This window comes from Silurus meridionalis, chromosome 9 (assembly GCF_014805685.1).
Source record: "Silurus meridionalis isolate SWU-2019-XX chromosome 9, ASM1480568v1, whole genome shotgun sequence".
In the NCBI taxonomy this organism is placed as follows: Eukaryota; Metazoa; Chordata; class Actinopteri; order Siluriformes; family Siluridae; genus Silurus; species Silurus meridionalis.
In genome coordinates, this window is record NC_060892.1 from 6,126,490 (window position 1) to 6,149,746 (window position 23,257).

At 39.7% G+C, this 23,257-nt stretch overlaps 1 protein-coding gene and 1 non-coding gene across 2 annotated transcripts in view; one reads left to right on the plus strand and one right to left on the minus strand.

Moving 5' to 3' along the window:
- The window catches only part of insrb (insulin receptor b), a 90,168-nt gene that overhangs the window by 31,475 nt on the left and 35,436 nt on the right, over window positions 1-23,257 (minus strand). The gene's annotated exons all lie outside the window — the stretch shown is intronic.
- On the plus strand, window positions 9,400-9,471 carry trnae-cuc. Its single transcript has one exon. It is a non-coding gene; the product is annotated as a tRNA-Glu (tRNA).

Genomic DNA, 23,257 nt, shown 5'->3' on the forward strand with positions numbered 1-23,257 from the left:
CAGTAACTTGTTTCCTATAATGCTAGTTTTTACCTTGTTTCCTAATGCTAGTTTTGGGTTAGCTTGTTTACAATAATGCTAGGTTTTAAGTTAACCTGTTCACTATAACGCTAGTTGTTGAGTTAGCCTGTGTATTAATGCTAGTTTTTGAAATCAGCCTGTTCCTAATGTTAGATTTCGGCAGTAACTTGTTTCCTATAATGCTAGTTTTTACCTTGTTTCCTAATGCTAGTTTTGGGTTAGCTTGTTTACAATAATGCTAGGTTTTAAGTTAACCTGTTCACTATAACGCTAGTTGTTGAGTTAGCCTGTGTATTAATGCTAGTTTTTGAAATCAGCCTGTTCCTAATGTTAGATTTCGCAGTAACTTGTTTCCTATAATGCTAGTTTTTACCTTGTTTCCTAATGCTAGTTTTTGAAATCAGCCTGTTCCTAATGTTAGATTTCGGCAGTAACTTGTTTCCTATAATGCTAGTTTAAGAGTTTGGCATCTTGCTAATTTATCAGTCAACCTATTTACCCTGATTCAATGGGTATGACACTATTTAGTTAGTCTGCAAAATGTAAAGCATTTTGACTATATCTAACCGTATTTTATGACGAAAGCATGAGAAATGTTTCACACCTACTTAAAATTAAAAAAAATGCTGTCGACAAGAAATGAACCTTTTCTGCACTCAAGACAAACACTGCAGCAGGGTAAAGAGTAAACTCTGTCCTCCGAAAACTGATAAAGCAAGATGAGCCATTTCTTCCTGCTTATTAACGTATTTGTTAGTGAAATGTGTCATGTTCTAGATGTCGATTTCCTGCACTCCAAGCCTGGGGCAAAGGTCTAACGTCACCGACATCCGCTTTGCTCGGGCAAATGAGGGTCAATCAAACTCAAGCTTAAAAAAAAAAAAAAAAAAAAAAAAAAAAAAAAAAAAAAAAAAAAAAAAAAAAAAAAAAAAAAAAAAAAAAAAAAAAAAAAAAAAAAAAAAAAAAAAAAAAAAAAAAAAAAAAAAAAAAAAAAAAAAAAAAAAAAAAAAAAAAAAAAAAAAAAAAAAAAAAAAAAAAAAAAAAAAAAAAAAAAAAAAAAAAAAAAAAAAAAAAAAAAAAAAAAAAAAAAAAAAAAAAAAAAAAAAAAAAAAAAAAAAAAAAAAAAAAAAAAAAAAAAAAAAAAAAAAAAAAAAAAAAAAAAAAAAAAAAAAAAAAAAAAAAAAAAAAAAAAAAAAAAAAAAAAAAAAAAAAAAAAAAAAAAAAAAAAAAAAAAAAAAAAAAAAAAAAAAAAAAAAATCACCTACGATTCGTTTGAAGTGGAATTGGTGGTGAGGTGATTCACGGGTACTGCAACAGACTGTTCCTCAACACAACAGGTTTCAACGTCTGCTAATCGGGTAGCACCTCCCGCTCTTTTGCAGCACTTTGTTTGAAGTGGATAATGAAACACTCTCAAACAGTTCCTTTAATCTCCCAACTTCTACAACATATCCATAAACCATCTCCAATCCTCTACAATGCATCTACAAACCATCTCCCATCATCTAGAATGCATTACTAACCATCTCTAACCCATCAAAAAAAACATCTCTCATAATCTACAATGCACCCATACACCATCTCCCATCTTGTACAACGCATCCATACACCACCTCCCATCATCTACAATGCACCCATAAATCACTTCCCATCATTAACGCCTCATGAACGATCTCAAATCATCTACAACACATCCACATGAACCATCCCCCATATTCTACAGCACATCCATAAACCATCTACAGTCATTTATCACACATCTATACACCACCTGCCATCATCTACAAAGCATCCATAAACCAGCTCCAATCATCTACAAAGCATCCACAAACTATCAATGATCTAGGATTCTCCAAGCAGCTTTGGTAGGACTGACATGTGTGATGTTAAACGTGTTGTGTACAAAACGTTGCTGAACTGTTTCTGTCACGGCTTTCACACATTTCCATCTTGGGGCTGTTTGGGCAGAGAGTATCACTGCTTAGTGCTCTTGTGGTGAACAACTTTTACTCACCAACAAAGTTTAACATGTTAGCAAAAGCCTCTAACGTCATTCAGACAACAATAAACAAGTGTAATGCTAATTACTACACTGCTAGTTCAAGATTGGTTTCCTCCTCATCCGCTTTTATGCTAGCTAAAGATGAAAGCCTCTTTATAAGCATTAAATACATACACTAAAAATAAAGCTAGTTAATAACGCTAGTTTTTGAATTAACCTATTTAATCGAATGATAGTTCTTAAGTTCAATTGTTTCCAACATTGCTGGTGATGTAAAATCCCAGCATATTGAGACACAGATCAAAGGAATCATGCTAACTGGTCTTTATTATAATGCTAGTTTTTTTACCTTGTTTCCTAATGCTAGTTTTTGAAATCAGCCTGTTCCTAATGTTAGATTTCGGCAGTAACTTGTTTCCTATAATGCTAGTTTAAGAGTTTGGCATCTTGCTAATTTATCAGTCAACCTATTTACCCTGATTCAATGGGTATGACACTATTTAGTTAGTCTGCAAAATGTAAAGCATTTTGACTATATCTAACCGTATTTTATGACGAAAGCATGAGAAATGTTTCACACCTACTTAAAATTTAAAAAAATGCTGTCGACAAGAAATGAACCTTTTCTGCACTCAAGACAAACACTGCAGCAGGGTAAAGAGTAAACTCTGTCCTCCGAAAACTGATAAAGCAAGATGAGCCATTTCTTCCTGCTTATTAACGTATTTGTTAGTGAAATGTGTCATGTTCTAGATGTCGATTTCCTGCACTCCAAGCCTGGGGCAAAGGTCTAACGTCACCGACATCCGCTTTGCTCGGGCAAATGAGGGTCAATCAAACTCAAGCTTAAAAAAAAAATTGATTAGATATCAGCAAACAGGGAACAAACACGCCATCGCAGCCTATCAGGATGTTTCCGACTGAAGGGACACAAGCTCCTGTCGAGCCAAGTCCGGTTTATTAATAAAGAGCATTTACAAAAACAACACCCCGGGTCAAATTAATTCGAGAGTAAAGATGAGTTAAAAGCTAATGAAAAAAAAACAAATAGCTCTGAGGCGAGGTGAGTCACCTGTGTTAGCGCTTAGCCAACTTAACTCACAGCAGCTGCTGAAGGTATGACTCATACCTCAACCTTGCCCTTGAGGACGGCGTATATGTGTGTTTTATAGGCTTGCTCATCAGGGATAAATACACAATTCACTTTCATTCTTAAGGTCTGTAAAGCTGCTTTGAGACGATGTCCATTGTGAAAATGCGCTATAGAAATAAACCCATAAACAATGTGTAGCCCGCTTAAGACCTTGCAGTATCTAAAAATACCATCATTAAGAATCTACGACCGTCAGAACTTTAAATAAGGACTATTATCTCACCTGCATCAGTTTTTCTAACACCCTTGTGGCTGAACGAGCACAAAAAATGTGGATATACATACAGTTCAGTTATGGTGTAGATATAGTGAAGTATAGTAGATGATAAAATCTCTTTATATGTAGCCATATAATAGTAATGGGCATTTTTTTTAAACAAGCTTTTTATAAAATAAAAAAAAGGCTGCTTTATAATGAATTAATTGTTATAAAAATATATATTTGATATTATGGTATGGATATCATCAAGCCAACTACAAAACCCAGCCACTTTTCTATATTTTGTCAATTACACACAGCTTTTTGTGTTTAAGTAATTTTTCTCCACCCTGTAATGACAAAACCCTATGCCCTATATTTCTCAATTTGTACTTTACAATTAATAATAAATAATATAACCTTTAATTCCACTTGGGTGCATCTATAAAGCATGTGATATGATCATGTGATCAGCCGCCCAGTATAGTTGACATATAAGTGTGTAAGTGATGATGGTTTAGACTATGGCACCACACAAATTGATTTTTCTTCTCTTTTATCTCCCGCAGGTCATCGGGAAGACTCCTGCAGGTTCCTGTTCACCTTCATCCGCCATCTCGCCCAATAATTACTGCCATCTTATGGCATCGACTGCTCCTGATTCCCTCGTTGTCCCTACCATCTGGATTTCCTAATCCGTTCCGCGTGCTGCTATCGTCTTTTCAGCCCCTGCGTTCTAACCGCTGTATCTTCATTTCAGTTAGGCAGATTCTATACAGACGATCTATTGTCGATGATCCATGTTCGAGACTTCAAACACACTTCCTGCGCTTTGTTTCCTGTCAGTTCTGTTCACGTAGCTAATTCTGCACAGCTGTAAGATTTCAAGTTGGGCTTTTTCCGTCTCTGACTAAAGGCTTTATGGGACATATGGAGTGATTTAGACACAATATGGATTTATTCTGGAAAGGGGAAACTCGTTTGTCTTACGTATCCATTGAAAAATGAGTGTAAAAACAACCACACTCGTGCATAAGATAATTGATAAGAATATTAGTTTTAGAAAGGTTTAGATTGTTTATTTTGAAGTCGTCGATTAGCTCACTGAGCAATATTTGAACTTGACCAAAGATGATCCACTATTTATTTCCATACACACTGCCACTAATGCCATTCACTGTTCTTCTGTTACACAGCTCACAATGTCCACTCTGGTAATGCACAGTCACTGTGATTTACCTCACGTCTGCCGGTGTATCAGAAATATTTACAATTCACATTCACTCATATTTAGAAATATTCACACTAAACACTATACTACACTCCCACCCTCATACTGCATCTGATTCTTCTTTACCACTTATTTGCCGTTTTTAAAACTCTACATTATATATATACTCCATTTACTCTATATTTGCTTTAAGTAATACATGAATTTGCCTCTGCGATTAATGAATCAATCTATCCATCCTTTTACCCCTCCATCCATCCTTTCATACATCCCTCCATTTTTAGATGGCACACTATTTCAGTGCAATAAAATGATTACGCACAACCTAATACCAAAAAAATATATAATCATACACACTATATAGACAAAAGTATCGAGACACCTGTCTTTTCATGCCATATGTGGATTTTCCCCAAAATGTTAACTCAGAGTTGAAGGCACAAAATTGTATAGGATGCGGTAGCATGAAATTTTCCCTTCACTTAAAATAGGAGACCAGTTCCAGCATGGCAAAGATCCTGTGCACAAAGCCAGCACTATAAGAAAAAAAAGGAGTTTTTACTTATCACAGTGAAATTCTTTCTTCGCATACCACAGCAATGTTAGGAAGCTGGGGTCATAACGCAAGGTCAGCCATGATACAACTCCCCTAAGGGGTTAAGAGTGGCATCTTGTCGATACTGGTGCTTAAACCCCTGACCTTCTGATCAGTAGCTCCGAGCCTTAACCACTAAGCTACCACTTCCAATTAGATATAGTTTACATGGGTTGAAGTGGAAGATCTTGAGTGTCCTGATATAGCGCTCTGACTTCAACCCTATTGAACACCTTTGGGATGAATTGAAATGCTGACTGCACCCCAGACCTCCTCACCTCACCTCACCTCCATCAGTACCTGACATTACTAATTACTAAACGGTACTGATCTCCGAATGGTTGAATGAGAACAAATCACCACAAGCTCACTCCAAAATCTAGTGGAACATCTCAGAAAGGTGGAGGTTATTATAAAAGAAAATGGGAATGGGATGTCCAAAAAACACACAGCAATCTTATGGTCAGGTGTCCACAAACATTTGTCCATACAGTGGATTATATATATTTAAATATATATAACTGCAGGAGCTTAAACATCAGCCACAAGATCTGTAATGGCAACAAAGACCAAGAGATTTTGCAGCTATAAATAGAGACTTAACAGGGTCTTAGGTCTTTCTGATCCTAGTATTCTGAAACTCTGTCGTAATAAAGAGGCCCACCATCATGTTTGTACGAGATTGTTAAAGTGTACATGCTAGTGAAGGGCAGTTAGCACAGCCTTATTTGGATGCATTTCATTAAACTTTAGCAGCGTGTAGGTGAAATGCTCCTTTGTCAAAAAAAACAAAACAATATGACGATTTAAAATGGCTTAACTTCTAAATCCACACTAAAGCCATATATGGACGAGTTTAAAAACAAACATAATCCATGTAATCAATCACTTCGGTATTAAAGAGCTCGTCAGAAGCCAAAAGTGTGCTCTCGGGTCTCATGAGCCTGAATGAGCAATCCTCTCATTATATATACAAACACAGACCGTTTTAAACTGACTTGCATTTTCTGTGTTTTTGTGTTATTTTCAATCACGCTGAACAAAGAACCGACGAAAACCAGACTACAGGGATAAATATGGCAATATCCATTTTCCCTAACAGTCGAAAAAATGAAACCATAAAATACATGTTTAAAGGTCAGTAGAAAGAAAGAAGACGTCGATTCAGCAAGCGATTGTGGGTGCTGAATGCAGGGGAAGGATGCAGGCAGTCAGGAACAAAGTGGTGTGTGTGTGTGTGTGTGTGTGTGTGTGTGTGTGAGTTTGACCCTGCAGCAGTGTAATGGCTGCACTGCAGATACAGAGCTGTTTCATATTCAACACACAACACTGTGCATGTTGGACTCTTCAGCAACACACCACAAACACAACTCAGAAAAGAAACTAATGCATTCTTACACAAAACCTAAGACTGAAAGCTAATTACAAGAATTTACAAGAATTTACCTTAGGCTCATGTTAAACAAAAACACAATAGCAGTGATAGCCAACAAAAAAAGAAGACTGACATAATTCAGGAACACAGACCAAAGCAATAAACAACACTGACCCAACACAACAACACTGACCCAAACACAACAACACTGACCCAAACACAACAACACTATTGCAAACTCAATACTGACCCCAAACCCACCAACACCGTTCCAAACCAATCAACACTAGCCCAAAATGGACATCACTGACCCAAACCCACCAACACTAACCAAACCAACACCACTGACCCAAACCTACAAACACTATCTAAACCTATTAACACTGACCCAAACCTCCTAACACTACCCAAACCCATCAACACTGACCCAAACCTACAAACACTACCCAAACCCATCAACACTGACCCAAACCTACTAACACTACCCAAACCCATCAACACTGACCCAAACCTACTAACACTACCCAAACCCATCAACACTGACCCAAACCTACTAACACTACCCAAACCCATCAACACTGACCCAAACCTACTAACACTACCCAAACCCATCAACACTGACCCAAACCTACTAACACTACCCAAACCCATCAACACTGACCCAAACCTACAAACGCTAACCAAACCCACCAACATTGACAAACCAAACAATACTTACCCAAAATACCAATGCTGACAAAACCTAAACCAACAATACTGGTCCAAGCCAAAATAATAAAAAAAACCCACTCCAAACCACTATTTAATCTACAAACCTTGACCTACACCACCAGCCTACACCAGTCTGCCATCAGTGAGCCAAACCACAGTGACACAAACCATCAAAACCAAATGCAGCCAAGCCACCGTAAACCCAAAACCATAACACAAACCAGCACCAACACTGACTAAAATATCACTGCTGACCAATCATAATCACCCCTACAAATAGGGGGAAAAAACGAACCAAATTTTCAACATTTCTCCACAGATATTATTAAACTGTCCAGAGATTTAAGGACAAAGGACAAAATATCAGTATCAACAATAACTCCCAATAAGCCTTTCCAGCTTGCTGACATGCTACTAATCATTTACTTTTGTGTTAATGATTAACAAACTATAAAAATACCAATAAATCAATTGTAGGTCATCGAAAAGCTACACTTTGGGATGTCTACATATCGGACACATGTCTCACATGCATCTCTTGCTGGCTCAGCAGATGCATCTTTGAGGACACTGGGGATCAGCATACAAAACCACCAGTGCAAGCAACTCAAAAAGTTAGACAACAATTGGGTCGAGTGCTAGCCGTGCGTGTGTGTACAGTATGTGTGTGAGTGTGAGTGTGTGTGTGAGTGTGAGTGTGTGTGTGCAAGGCCAGTGGAGAGAATGAGTCACGCAAGATAACTAAAGAGCAGTAGCTGGAGGGCAAAAAGGTGCCACTTTGACTTCCGTTTCAAACAAGCATGACAAAAAAAAGTTGTTGCTAAGAGCTTCTCTTATCCGTGAACACTGCATGCATGAGCGATCACATCTTCATATCACTGCATGGGTTACGATATTCGATAGCGGCATGCTGGATCATTTGTACAGCCCTCAGACACAGGGAAGGCACTTTCGCTGTCCTTTCACTGCACACATCTCGAAAGCAGGCACAATTATAAGAATATAAACTGGATTCAGAAAGATAAGAATCAGCGATCTGATCTGATTTTCCCCCATGTTAAATCCAAAAGCAACTCTAAGTACAAGACCTACAAGACGTACAAGAAAGGAAAGGAAATCTGACAAATTATTGATTATATTTGCCTTAAACCAGGTGCACACTGCGATTTTGGCCACGTTTTAGTTGCCGGAGACAAATCTTTAAAATCCCAAAAGATTCCTATAATCCTCAAAAAAAAAAATCTGTAGTTTTTGATCACTGGTTTTTCTTTTCCTTAATGCCATGCCAGCTTCTATGCCTCTGCTCATGGTGAAAGCCAGATATAAAAAAAAATTAATAATATGTTTGATTAATTTTTCTAAAAACCTTAAGACTACATTTCGATTAACTTGATCAAAAGCCTTTTCAAAGGTATCAAAAGAATAACAAGTTTCTCAAAGGGGTAGACAGTCAGGGCTGTTTCTGGGCAAGATTCCTAATGTAACCCCCTCATGGCTCCGCCCTCCCACCACAATGCTCCACCCCAACAACGTACAAATCATTCGCAACCTTCCAGAAAAATGCTTAAACACACTTAATAATCATTAAAAATTGCCTGAAATATGTAAGCATATGCTGTATATGCAGAAAAACAGGTCTATGTATAAATAATATGAATAAATAATATGTATAATAATAATTAATGATAATGAATTCTGACAGGATGAACATTTTGGGGAATTTCCTCCCTATAATAAAAATGTATGTGCTTGTTTTTTAGTGCCAAATCTGGCGTGTGTGTAAATAACTTAAATCTCAGCCATTATTAAAATGAAAAATATGTTTTTTCCCCAACATCAAGATTTATTTCATGTAATTTGTTGTTTAAGCACTGATCCCATTCCAGGTTTGACATGTTCACTGACAGCTGATTAATAGCCGTTGCGCAAAATTTTTTCTTCCAGTAAAATTCTGACAGTGTCAGAGGATTTCATTTATTCCTGCAAAGGGACATCTCCTACGAAGACCGTCAAACCAAGAACCAATAGGAGCGCCGAACCTGCATGATTAGCTCGACAACTTCAAACCACCTCAGAGAAAATGTGGAAACCAGTCAGGTAGACAGTACAGGTTCCCTGGTGGTCTAGTGGTTAGGATGCGGCGCTCTCAACGCTGCGGCCCGGGTTCGATCCCCGGTCAGGGAACCAACCCCAGCCATTAGGGTTGCACAAGCCTTAGTGCCGGCCTCAAGCCCGGATAAATAGGGAGGGTTGCGTTAGGAAGGGCATCCAGCGTAAAAACGTGCCAAATCAAACATGCGGATGATCCACTGTGGCGACCCCTAATGGTAAAAGCCGAAAGAAAGTTTAGTCAGGTAGACAGTACAAAAAAAGAGAAACTTAGAGTAATGGAGGGAAAAGGAGTGTTTGTATGATGTTTTAATCACTAAGGAATGTCGTGAACAGAATTAACGCTACAGATTATATTTGCTTGCTGCAAGCTACCGTTAGCGACAGAACGCGAGTCAAGGACTAATAACGTAAAACTGCATATGAATCATTTTCTTGTGCGTGTCAGTTTTTGACTGCTCCAGTCGGACATTATGGCAAGCGAGATCCTACAGCGTGACTTAGGGATCATGTCTGTACAATCGCAAAGGACTATTAAAAATCGCCCGGCATTAGTCATGTGAAATTCAACATTTGGAAACGAAGCCCGTATCAGCCCGAGATTTCTGTTCTGGGATAATCAGAGAGAGTCGGAACATTCTCTGTCAGTTTGTTTTTCCCCTTGCACAGCCAGCTGCATGCATCGTGGCAAAAAAAAAAGCCATGTAAGAGCACTGTGAGCTACAAGCTACTGCATTTCTAAGTTTAATGAGTCAATAAATACTCAATGTCCACACACACACACACACACACACACATATACACACACACACACACACACACACACACACACACACAGGGCTCATGCATCATTAATCCAAAGTTTACACTGGTGGTCATCATTCTTCTGCAAAAAAACAAAGACAATCTATTACACTGGCTAGGGATATACACACACCCATACACACACTTCCACACCACTGCTGGTTGCAGCAGCAATTGAACACAAGCTTTTCGAAAACATGCTAATTAACATATTTATTCTAATAAGAGCCGACATGAAGAGGATAATCAGCCGAGAGCTAGGAGGAGCAGGAAAATGTCAGAAGGAGGATCCGGACACTCAGGGCACTTTGATCCCATGGCTGAGGGCACATATGGACAAGAGTGAGCAGCTCGAGTGTTAAAGATTAACAGAGCAGGAGACCTACAGCGCTGAAGGACGAAGGATCAGCTGACACGCTACAAGACATAAACATGAAGTAGGAGATGTCCAACCGTGCAGAAGATCAGACAAAACCTCTTAACTGCGCCAAACAGTGAACGTGGAGGGACTTGGAGCTACTTCTCACCAATGAAGAAGATAACCTGGTCTAGATACACAAGCCGGTTTCATGTCCCAGGTCCATGCTATTGATCATTTGTACGCACAAGTTAAAAATCAAAGAAAATTATGAATCATTATGTGAGAAATTTTAAGTGTGTGTGTAAAATATATATATATATATATATATATATATATATATATATATATATATATATATATATATACAGGAGTGCAGAATTATTAGGCAAGTTGTATTTTGAGGATTAATTTTATTTGAGGATTTAATTTGAACAACAACCATGTTCTCAATGAACACAAAAACTCATTAATATCAAAGCTGAATATTTTTGGAAGTAGTTTTAGTTTTAGCTATTTTAGGGGATATCTGTGTGTGCAGGTGACTATTACTGTGCATAATTATTAGGCAACAACAAAAACAAATTCATACCCATTTCAATTATTTATTTTTACCAGTGAAACCAATATAACATCTCAACATTCACAAATATACATTTCTGACATTCAAAACCAAACAAAACAAATCAGTGACCAATATAGCCACCTTTCTTTGCAAGGACACTCAAAAGCCTGCCATCCATGGATTCTGTCAGTGTTTTGATCTGTTCACCATCAACATTGCGTGCAGCAGCAACCACAGCCTCCCAGACACTGTTCAGAGAGGTGTACTGTTTTCCTCCTTGTAAATCGCACATTTGATGATGGACCACAGGTTCTCAATGGGGTTCAGATCAGGTGAACAAGGAGGCCATATCATTAGATTTTCTTCTTTTATACCCTTTCTTGCCAGCCACGCTGTGGAGTACTTGGGCGTGTGTGATGGAGCATTGTCCTGCATGAAAATCATGTTTTTCTTGAAGGATGCAGACTTCTTCCTGTACCACTGCTTGAAGAAGGTGTCTTCCAGAAACTGGCAGTAGGACTGGGAGTTCAGCTTGACTCCATCCTCAACCCGAAAAGGCCCCACAAGCTCATCTTTGATGATACCAGCCCAAACCAGTACTCCACCTCCACCTTGCTGGCGTCTGAGTCGGACTGGAGCTCTCTGCCCTTTACCAATCCAGCCACGGGCCCATCCATCTGGCCCATCAAGACTCACTCTCATTTCATCAGTCCATAAAACCTTAGAAAATCAGTCTTGAGATATTTCTTGGCCCAGTCTTGACGTTTCAGCTTGTGTGTCTTGTTCAGTGGTGGTCGACTTTCTGCCTTTCTTACCTTGGCCATGTCTCTGAGTATTGCACACCTTGTGCTTTTGGGCACTCAGTGATGTTGCAGCTCTGAAATATGGCCAAACTGGTGGCAAGTGGCATCTTGGCAGCTGCACGCTTGACTTTTCTCAGTTCACGGGCAGTTATTTTGCGCCTTGGTTTTCCACACGCTTCTTGCGACCCTGTCGACTATTTTGAATGAAACGCTTGATTGTTCGATGATCACGCTTCAGAAGCTTGGCTATTTTAAGACTGCTGCATCCCTCTGCAATATATCTCACTATTTTTGACTTTTCTGAGCCTGTCAAGTCCTTCTTTTGACCCATTTTGCCAAAGGAAAGGAAGTTGCCTAATAATTATGCACACCTGATATAGGGTGTTGATGTCATTAGACCACACCCCTTCTCATTACAGAGATGCACATCACCTAATATGCTTAATTGGTAGTAGGCTTTCCAGCCTATACAGCTTGGAGTAAGACAACATGCATAACGAGGATGATGTGGTCAAAATACTCATTTGCCTAATAATTCTGCACTCCCTGTATATATAAAATAAATAAATTGTGTGTGTGTGTGTGTGTGTGTGTGTGTGTGTGTGTGTGTGTGTGTGTGTGTGCGTGTAAAATAACAATCCACCAGATTTGGAGATAATGATCCGATCGCCATCGGTTTCGACAAATGAAGAAACACTGATTTACTACCAGACAATTAAAAACAAGACCAAATGATCATGACGCTCATGACGTCGGGAGATGCCTTTCTCAAACAGCAGTCAGTCCTACTGAGTAAACGCACATCCGTGTGGTTTATGACTAAAACGAAGCAGCTTGTGTCGAACAGCTGTTTGGCGTTGCTGTTTTTGGTATCGGGTGCGACCCTGACCACTATCTCCGTCCACCATCTCAACCCGTCTGGACACAGGGTTCAACCCGGGGCTAAAATCTCCCTGGCGCGATACTAAGACGGCTCTGTTTGTCGCCTTGGCGACCGGGGTTACAAATAAAACAAAAATGCGCTATAAATCTTTGGATTTCCTCTTCCTTTCTCAGATCCGTGCCAGATTCCGGGAACTGCAGTGACCAGAGTGCGGGTTCCTCCCGCTGATATATGAAGTGCTGCTCTGGTCATGCATCAGATTTAAGCTAAAGATGGATTATAGTGTGTGCGGACACCAAAAAGAGATACCAGGATGCAGTGGCTTGTATAACGTGAGCTTGAACATTACGGCTTGATTAGTCTTCGTCATTAAATGAACCAATAAGACGATAATATAGAGCTCAGTCTGTAGTGAGCACCTTTTACCACATGGAGACTTTCAACAGGTTGCGTTTGTAGCTCCAACATAGTTTAGACGCGAAGCAAAGACGCCTCACTAGCAGTGTCCACCAAAGTTCAAACAATGGCCTCAAGTGAGGGCAGACAGGCATGCTAAACATTAGCATGGGTGGCGAACACTGGCGTGTTGCTCGGAGCAAACTATGACCGACAAATACCTCCGCCATGAATCAGCGTCAAGTTTCCATACCACGAGATGTGGAAAAACACACCGGCATACTTTTTTTCCCCCTTCTACTTCTCCTCCCTCTAAAACGGACAGACACCTGGCAAAGATGCCGTTTCTCAGGCCCACGCTAGCATGCTAGTCAGCGCGGCCGATTCGGTGACCATGATAAATGGGGGTCTCTGGGAAGGAAAGAAAACCAGGGAAGCCATTAAAAAGAACGAAGGCCGACGTGTGTGCACGTGCAGGACGAGGGAGGAATGGAAACAGCAGATGTGGAATGTGAGGAGCCAAGTATAGAGCGGATCTGCAAACCTTGTGTGTTTGTGTGTGTGTGTGTGTGTGTGAGTGAGAACACATTGTGAACTGGCTGCTCTGATAAGTTCATCTGCAGTGCAGTACATAAGCGACACATGGTAAAATGCAGCGAGGTCAGAGAGTCCACACACACACACACACACACACACACACACACACACACACACACACACACACCATCCCTATGCATGAGGCCGCCATCTTTTTTTTTTTCCTGTAACCCCAGCCAGGGATGACATGTTTGGTCTATCATTTGGAGGCCCAAAAAAAAAATTCCAGCCCGCCTGCATACCACATCACGGACACGAGCGACAGAACGGAAAGACGGAGTGAAAGACAAAAACAATAAGATTTACACACAAATCTCCTCTTCAGGACCCACTTTCACATCGACAGCTTTCAAATAATACACACATTTATAACGGTAACCAGGGCGGAATACATTCTTTGCGCTAATATTTTTGCTATCCAGAGCAATGCTGCACATATACTCTCACATCCCAAATAATCACTGTTACCTTCCGTAAGAAGTCTATTATTATTATTATTTTGGGGGAAAAGTCTCCAGTGTCTAAAACCAAGCTTCTAACTTTGGCTGTATATCGATTATTTTAGTGAACGAGTATTTTACTGATTATTTCATCGAGTAATCGGATAAGAAGTACTTTATTTTTATTAAATACTAAATATACAAAAGAAAAATCTCATAAAATGAATGTCATTTGTTTTCTTTTTTTTTTTTTTTATTGACATTTTCATTGCTGAAATATCTGAAAACCCATTTAGTGCATTTTATTGCCATATTACATCGAAATGCAAATACAAGTAAATAAACAATAAAAAATATATATATATAAATAAATTTCAAATTCATTTTTGAGCAAATGACAGGAAGCGAATGTCGGTTTATAGCTGCTTTAACGTAAGTGAGACAACTCCTGCATCCTTAAATTACCCCGAAGTGCTATTTTCGGAATCGCTTTCGGAAGCGGAAGATGTCTAATTCGCTCAAATTGAAGATGACAAGCATTTTTTATTACATGGCTTGGAAATAAGAACTTTGAGGATGCATTTGGATTGTAATTAATATCGACAGTCGACTACAATTGCTCAGGACCACAGGTTGTATTTAATCGCCCTTCACTGCACACCTTAACCATGATGGAATTGTAATGAATGGACATCCGATGATGAGGATTGGTTCCCTGTTTGAGGCTGGTTCCTCTCAAGGTTTCTTCTTTTGCCATTTCAGGATTTTTCCTTCCCACAGTCACCACTGGCTCGAGACAAACGTACAATTATAAGGAACAAACATATACATTCTTTTATTATCTTTCTAAGGCTGTTTTAAAACAATGTGCATTGTTGAAATCACAAACAAAGAAATGCTTCCACAAATATCGCACACAGAAATGTACAAATTGACACAAAACAAAAAAATAAAGATAAAGTTATGATGATGAGATGAGAAGTCCGTAACTGAAAATAAAATCTGCGGGTTGCATTCCGTGCATAATGAGGCCAAAGCTCGCCGGCATCTCCTTTCCGAAACCGAACGCATCCGCGCCTCGCGTCCTTAAATAGCCCGAGCGGCCGGGACCGAGCAGTGCGGCGTGATGCCGATAATCACAGCTGGAGCAGCTATTTTTGCGAGATATGACGACCCTGAAACACTCCTCACTAAACTCCTTGACACCGAGTGTCAAGAGCTCTAAAATATTTTCCTAAAAGAAAAAAAATTGTGCTTGTGTTTAGATTGTGACCTGGAGCTCAAGTAGCTGGAATGTGTATGTGTGTCGCAGAGCCAAATAAAAATGCTCACTTTCAGGCTGAGGAGATGGGGAACAGTGTGTGTGTGTGTGTGTGTGTGTGTGTGTGTGTGTGTGTGTGTGTGTGTGTGTGTGTGTGTGTGTGTGTGTGTGAGAGTTAGTTATTCAGTCTGAATCACACGCCGAAGAGAATATGGCAGAGCAGAAGGCTTTCGGTCTTCGCTTCCCAAACATGGCTCATTTAAGAGGGGAATTCCCAACAGCTCATGCAAGGTGACTCCTTACAGCTGCACACACACACACGCGTTAGGTTCCTTACACTGCCAAAGATCACAACAGCAACTCAGCTGGATGCAATAAAACCCATGCACAAGGAGATTCGCAGGTGAGGTGGGATAACAGCATGTGCAGTACATAAGCGACACATGGTAAAATGCAGCGAGGTCAGAGAGTCCACACACACACACACACACACACACACACACACACACACACACACACACACACCATCCCTATGCATGAGGCCGCCATCTTTTTTTTTTTCCTGTAACCCCAGCCAGGGATGACATGTTTGGTCTATCATTTGGAGGCCCAAAAAAAAAATTCCAGCCCGCCTGCATACCACATCACGGACACGAGCGACAGAACGGAAAGACGGAGTGAAAGACAAAAACAATAAGATTTACACACAAATCTCCTCTTCAGGACCCACTTTCACATCGACAGCTTTCAAATAATACACACATTTATAACGGTAACCAGGGCGGAATACATTCTTTGCGCTAATATTTTTGCTATCCAGAGCAATGCTGCACATATACTCTCACATCCCAAATAATCACTGTTACCTTCCGTAAGAAGTCAATTATTATTATTATTTTGGGGGAAAAGTCTCCAGTGTCTAAAACCAAGCTTCTAACTTTGGCTGCATATCGATTATTTTAGTGAACGAGTATTTTACTGATTATTTCATCGAGTAATCGGATAAGAAGTACTTTATTTTTATTAAATACTAAATATACAAAAGAAAAATCTCATAAAATGAATGTCATTTGTTTTCTTTTTTTTTTTTTTAATTGACATTTTCATTGCTGAAATATCTGAAAACCCATTTAGTGCATTTGATTGCCATATTACATCGAAATGCAAATACAAGTAAATAAACAATAAAAAAAAAATATATATAAATAAATTTCAAATTCATTTTTGAGCAAATGACAGGAAGCGAATGTCGGTTTATAGCTGCTTTAACGTAAGTGAGACAACTCCTGCATCCTTAAATTACCCCGAAGTGCTATTTTCGGAATCGCTTTCGGAAGCGGAAGATGTCTAATTCGCTCAAATTGAAGATGACAAGCATTTTTTATTACATGGCTTGGAAATAAGAACTTTGAGGATGGATTTGGATTGTAATTAATATCGACAGTCGACTACAATTGCTCAGGACCACAGGTTGTATTTAATCGCCCTTCACTGCACACCTTAACCATGATGGAATTGTAATGAATGGACATCCGATGATGAGGATTGGTTCCCTGTTTGAGGCTGGTTCCTCTCAAGGTTTCTTCTTTTTTGCCATTTCAGGGATTTTTTCCTTCCCACAGTCACCACTGGCTCGAGACAAACGTACAATTATAAGGAACAAACATATACATTCTTTTATTATCTTTCTAAGGCTGTTTTAAAACAATGTGCATTGTTGAAATCACAAACAAAGAAATGCTTCCACAAATATCGCACACAGAAATGTACAAATTGACACAAAACAAAAAAATAAAGATAAAGTTATGATGATGAGATGAGAAGTCCGTAACTGAAAATAAAATCTGCGGGTTGCATTCCGTGCATAATGAGGCCAAAGCTCGCCGGCATCTCCTTTCCGAAACCGAACGCATCCGCGCCTCGCGTCCTTAAATAGCCCGAGCGGCCGGGACCGAGCAGTGCGGCGTGATGCCGATAATCACAGCTGGAGCAGCTATTTTTGCGAGATATGACGACCCTGAAACACTCCTCACCAAACTCCTTGACACCGAGTGTCAAGAGCTCTAAAAATATTTTCCCTAAAAAGAAAAAAAAATTGTGCTTGTGTTTAGATTGTGACCTGGAGCTCAAGTAGCTGGAATGTGTATGTGTGTCGCAGAGCCAAATAAAAATGCTCACTTTCAGGCTAAGGAGATGGGGAACAGTGTGTGTGTGTGTGTGTGTGTGTGTGTGTGTGTGTATGTGTGAGAGTGTGAGTTAGTTATTCAGTCTGAATCACACGCCGAAGAGAATATGGCAGAGCAGAAGGCTTTCGGTCTTCGCTTCCCCAAACATGGCTCATTTAAGAGGGGAATTCCCAACAGCTCATGCAAGGTGACTCCTTACAGCTGCACACACACACACGCGTTAGGTTCCTTACACTGCCAAAGATCACAACAGCAACTCAGCTGGATGCAATAAAACCCATGCACAAGGAGATTCGCAGGTGAGGTGGGATAACAGCATGTGCCGACATCAATGCAGTGGGCGGCAAAAGAGGCGGGGCAAAGGGGCGGATGGGGGATTGGGGGAATTATACAATTCTGTTTACCCCACAGGACCATTTAAACTGAATTTAGATTGGTCAGAATGTGTTTCTCTGATGTCAGCTCCCCAAGTTGTGCACCTGCAAATCACACGCTTTTTATTAAATTCATTCGATCGTTGCTATGGTAACTGCTCATCGGTATGGACTTGTGCAGTCGTTAAGCTGGCGAATACTTTTTTTTTTTGCGAGAAAAATGTGTTTCCCATTTACAGAGGGAAACTCCAGTGTCGAGAGTTCAAACTGTTAACTTTACATATTCTGACATTCTCAGAACTGAAAGGTTTACACTGTGGGCTTTCTCGAGAACATCACCTGCTCCTTTTGTTCTTTATTACCTTCAAGAGAGAGAAAACTCTAGAAACTGATGTATATATAGAAACAAAAGTATCGGGACACCATTTGTGGTTCTTCCCCAAACTGTTACCACAAAATTATATAAGATGTCTTTGGATGCGGCAGCATGAAATCTTCCCCTTACACAAACTAGGAGACATGCCCCTGTACACAAAGCCAGAGAATTCTCTAAGTTATGCTTTACATGGACTGGTGTGGACGATCTTGAAGATCTTAAAAAGGAACGATGATGGCACCTCAGGCCTCCTCACCTCAACTACATCAGTACCTGACTTTAATAAATTCCTTGTAGCTGATGAACACAAATCTCCACAAGCACACTCCAAAATCTGGAGGAACATCTTCCAAGAACACTGGAGGTTATTATAACAGCAAATAAGGACTAAATGTGGAACGGGATGTTCAGAAAGCACATACCGATCTTACGGTCAGGTGTCCACAAACTTTCGCCCATACAGTGTATTATAAGGCAGGAGTGAACAGGAACTACTATGTTCCATGATGTGGGTGGGCTAGCATAGGAAATCAACCTCAGGGTACTAACGGTAACTCTGCTTCATCACACCATCTTCTGGTTCACATCAATGTTTGATTTCTTGAAGATCAGACTGAGGGGGAAATTAATGAATTCTTTAATGTTAGACAGTTTTATAGAATGGATGGAATATTTGTAAGAAATTAAGAATGAAGCAGAAGTGCTTAGTGGCCTTACTACAGGTCTATTTATGACCATTCCTCAGAACAAACTATCACACACTTGTCTAATCTCCCAGAAGGCCTTTCAGAAACGTGAAACAGGAAGCGGCCACACAAATGCAGGAAACAATCGGGAAGGTCAAACTGCTCACGTCAGGAAGGCCATGAACATGGCGCCACTGTTTCCTCCAACACACACATCCATCACACACACATTCCAAATGCCCAACTGTGACACACACAAACAGATAAACGCACACACACACACAAACTGATAGACATGCATATACATTATATTGTGTGTGTATTATATTATCTACACACATACATATAAATATAACATAAAACGCACATACATTAAACGACATGGTTAAAACAATCAGATTTTATGCAATTTTAGTTGAATTTCTATGCTGCACTTTCATCAATCCCATGCACACAGCACACTTATATACATTATATACATTATATATATGTATACACACAATATACATGTACACACACAGATAACCTGATTTACATTTATACTAAGACACACACACACACTTATATACATACATACATACATACATACATACATACATACATACATGCGCACACACACACACACACACACACACACACACACGCACATATATAGTTCTTATTGCCTAGCAGCCAAACTGTGTGTCCTGTGTTATTAATACATGTAATGCTTGGGAAATAAAGCCCAACACCCATCTGGGACTACTCAACTGGCTAAAGACAAATTCCCATCATGCCCTGCAACGCTAATAAATCACTGCTTATGCTGACATAATAACGACATAATGACCCGTCCTGCGAACTATCGCTTATAATACGTTAAGAGCAAAGCAGGATTGAGTAGACTTTATACTACAGCGATTATCCATGAAACCATTAGTCACTTACATTCTAGCAGCTGTAAACGTGTGTTCTCTCTCTCCATTCCCTCTCTCCCTTTATCACTAGATAAGATACATGTTCATCTCCTGTAAATACAACCGCTCCTGACAATAAGCCTTCATCTGTAACATCTGATAAATCGATCTTGATGTCACCGTTTGCGCATGATGAATTGTAAAAACCTTGATTCGAAATGATCAATGAAGAGCCCAAAACTGTCACCATGGTTACACCATATGAAAACAAGCCCCATTTATTTACTTTATTGGATACAAAAGGATTTAATTTTCCAAGAAAATTTAAAGAATACATTGGGAGTGGATGCATGTGCTCCTGAGTAGGGTTGCAAATTTCTGGGAATTTTCAAGACTGGAAACTTTCCATGGGAATAAACTGGGAATTTACAAAATTGCATGTTAACCTGTAACAGGAAACTTAAATTAAGTTTAAAAAAAAAAATACAATCTTGCAGGATCATTTATTGGTTAAATTGAATGCAATTTCAGTTTTAATTTCTACCTTGCACTTTCATCAGTCACATGCACACAGCACACTTACTGCTAATGAAGCCACGCCCCCTACATGCACTGTGCATTTCTCCAAAACATACACAATTTTTTGACTCCTGCACACAAAATAATGTAAAAAATGTCCATCTTGGCAAGTATTCACTGACATTACATAAATAGTTCATAAATGTATGTTTAAAACGTCCTTGTGATGTGTCGGCTACTGTGCAACAAACTATACTAACAATTAAATCAAAAGTTGCATTTTTTTAATTTGTATTAGTTTACATGCATGTCAGCTTATGACCAAACAAAATGTTTATATTTATGTTTGTGTATGAAGTTAATATACATTTCCCAAAATTTTTCGAATTACCATAAATTCCCATTTTTCTCTTTGCAACCTCACTCCTGGGTGTTTGTGTGTGTGTGTGTGTGTGTGTGTGTGTGTGTGTGTGTGTGTTTAATAAAGGATAATATGAAATCTGACTGATCGGCCCCAGAATGGTGAGCTGGTTTTGAGATTGCAAAAGTCTGTTTTTATATCTTAGTGGTTTCATTCTTAAAAAAACATTAAAAAGAATGCAAAAAAACCGAATAAATGGCCCAAGATTAGCCACTCAAGCAGGACAAAAGTAATGGCACCTTATAAAAGGAGGAAGCATTTGTGTACATGTCTAAGCAGACGTTGCGATGGCTGAAGCATTTTGCACGTGGCGTTCTTTCGCATTTTAGTCATCGTTTTGTCGTTTTTCAGCTCTCTTTCTGTAGTTTTATGGGGTTTTACGAGCACAGCTAAATGCCGACCTGCAGTGCCGTGAGGACTTGTGTACATAAAGAACTGATACAGCAGATCAATGAACTCGTGTAGCCCTTTTAAGTGTACTTTTTCCGGTTACAGTTTTGGTTGTTGCTATTCAAACACAGCTGTATTATTAGTAGTAGTATTATTAGTGGTCATAGGAATAGTAGGAATCCAAAAACCCCATCTTAAAGCAGCTTCGACAGAAGCCCATTTCAGGCTGTGTCCAGATCCCATCCTGTGCACTACGTCCTCCTGCTCTAAGCTGGATGGTATTATTTTGAGGTCAGCAGTATGAGCTCTGATATATGACTGGGTTTGGCTTCAGCCTGAGCTCTTAATAAGGACAGAGCACTTGCTGTGGCTAAAAGAGGACGAAACGATCCCACATGGTGCGCCCCAACATGTTTAAATCGAATCCATTGCTTTAGTGTAAAAACGGCTACGGGTAGACTGACAGGGGGAAAAAACTCAAATTAATCATCAGTGATGACTATTAAGAGTTAGTGATGCACATGTAAATGCTTTTATGTATCTGCTTATATTACTGGATCAACAGTCACATTAAACAAGTTTATTGGGAAAGTTGAATGGTTTTGCTCATTCCAAACTAGTGATCGAACAATTGACTGGCTCCAGACAATTAGTAGGCTCAATATTAGGAGCGGGACTAGTGTCTCCAATCCTGCCTTGCACCTTGCAGTAGGGTCGGGTGGTATGAGGGTATATATTGTTACCGCAAAATAAATTGTCAACCTTTACAGATTTTTGAAAATTAACTGTATTACATGCAAATAAGTGGGCGTTGCTAACTCACTTGAGCCGCAAGAGCTTCAAGAAAGTGATAGGAAAAAGTATGAGTTTATTTATTATATAAAGCCGCTTTCTTGATTTCCCAGAATAACTACCTATTTAAATAACTATATAGTCTTATAAATATATATTTCTTCTTTTGACTTCTCCCATTAGGGGTCGCCACAGCGGATCATCCGTCTTCATACCGCCTCTGTCCTCTACATCTGCCTCTTTCAACCCAACAACCTGCATGTCTTCCCTCACCACATCCATAAACCTCCTCCTTGGTCTTCCTCTTTTCCTCCTTCCTGGTGGCTCCATCCTCAGCATTCTCCTACTGATATACACCATGTCCCTCCTCTGCACATGTCCAAACATCTCACTCTCGCCTCCCTCACCTTGTCCCCAAAACGTCCTACATGCGCATAAACTCATTTCTAATCCTGTCCATCGTCGTCACTCCCAACAAAAACCTCAACATCTTCAGCTCTGCTACCTCCAGCTCCACCTCCTGTCTTTTACTCAAGGCTACTGTCTCTAAACCATACAACATCTCAGGTCTCACCATCACAGTCGTAACATGGTGGCTCTCCATGAGGGAGTGATGAGGTGGCTTTTAAAGTAGGGAGCACCAAACAGAAAGGCAGCAGCAAGCAGCCAGCAGAAGCCAATCAGATGACGTTTCCTACACATGAAAGACAACTTGAACACACTGTCCACCACGGTGGAGATCGCAAAAGGCACTTCGAAAAGAAGTCGCTCACTTCGGTCATCTTTCAACGTCGCATGGCTGAGATGTGCAGCACTTTATATACAACTTTTTGCACGACTGCGTGAGAAGAGAGAATATTGCAAACCTGTTAAGTGTGTGTGTGTGTGTGAGAGAATGAAACGCGTGTTGGTGTTATGTAAATAAGCCTTTTAAATGCACAGTCATTGATAACGAGGCCTCCGGATCCCTCGAGGCTTCCTGTTACGCTAATGAATGGAGTCTGGTGTAGCAAAACACACACACATACGCACACACACGCACGACTAATCCAATGCGATTTACACTGTGATCCAAATACAACTCAGAAGCAGGTTAGCTCCATGATGCACCGTA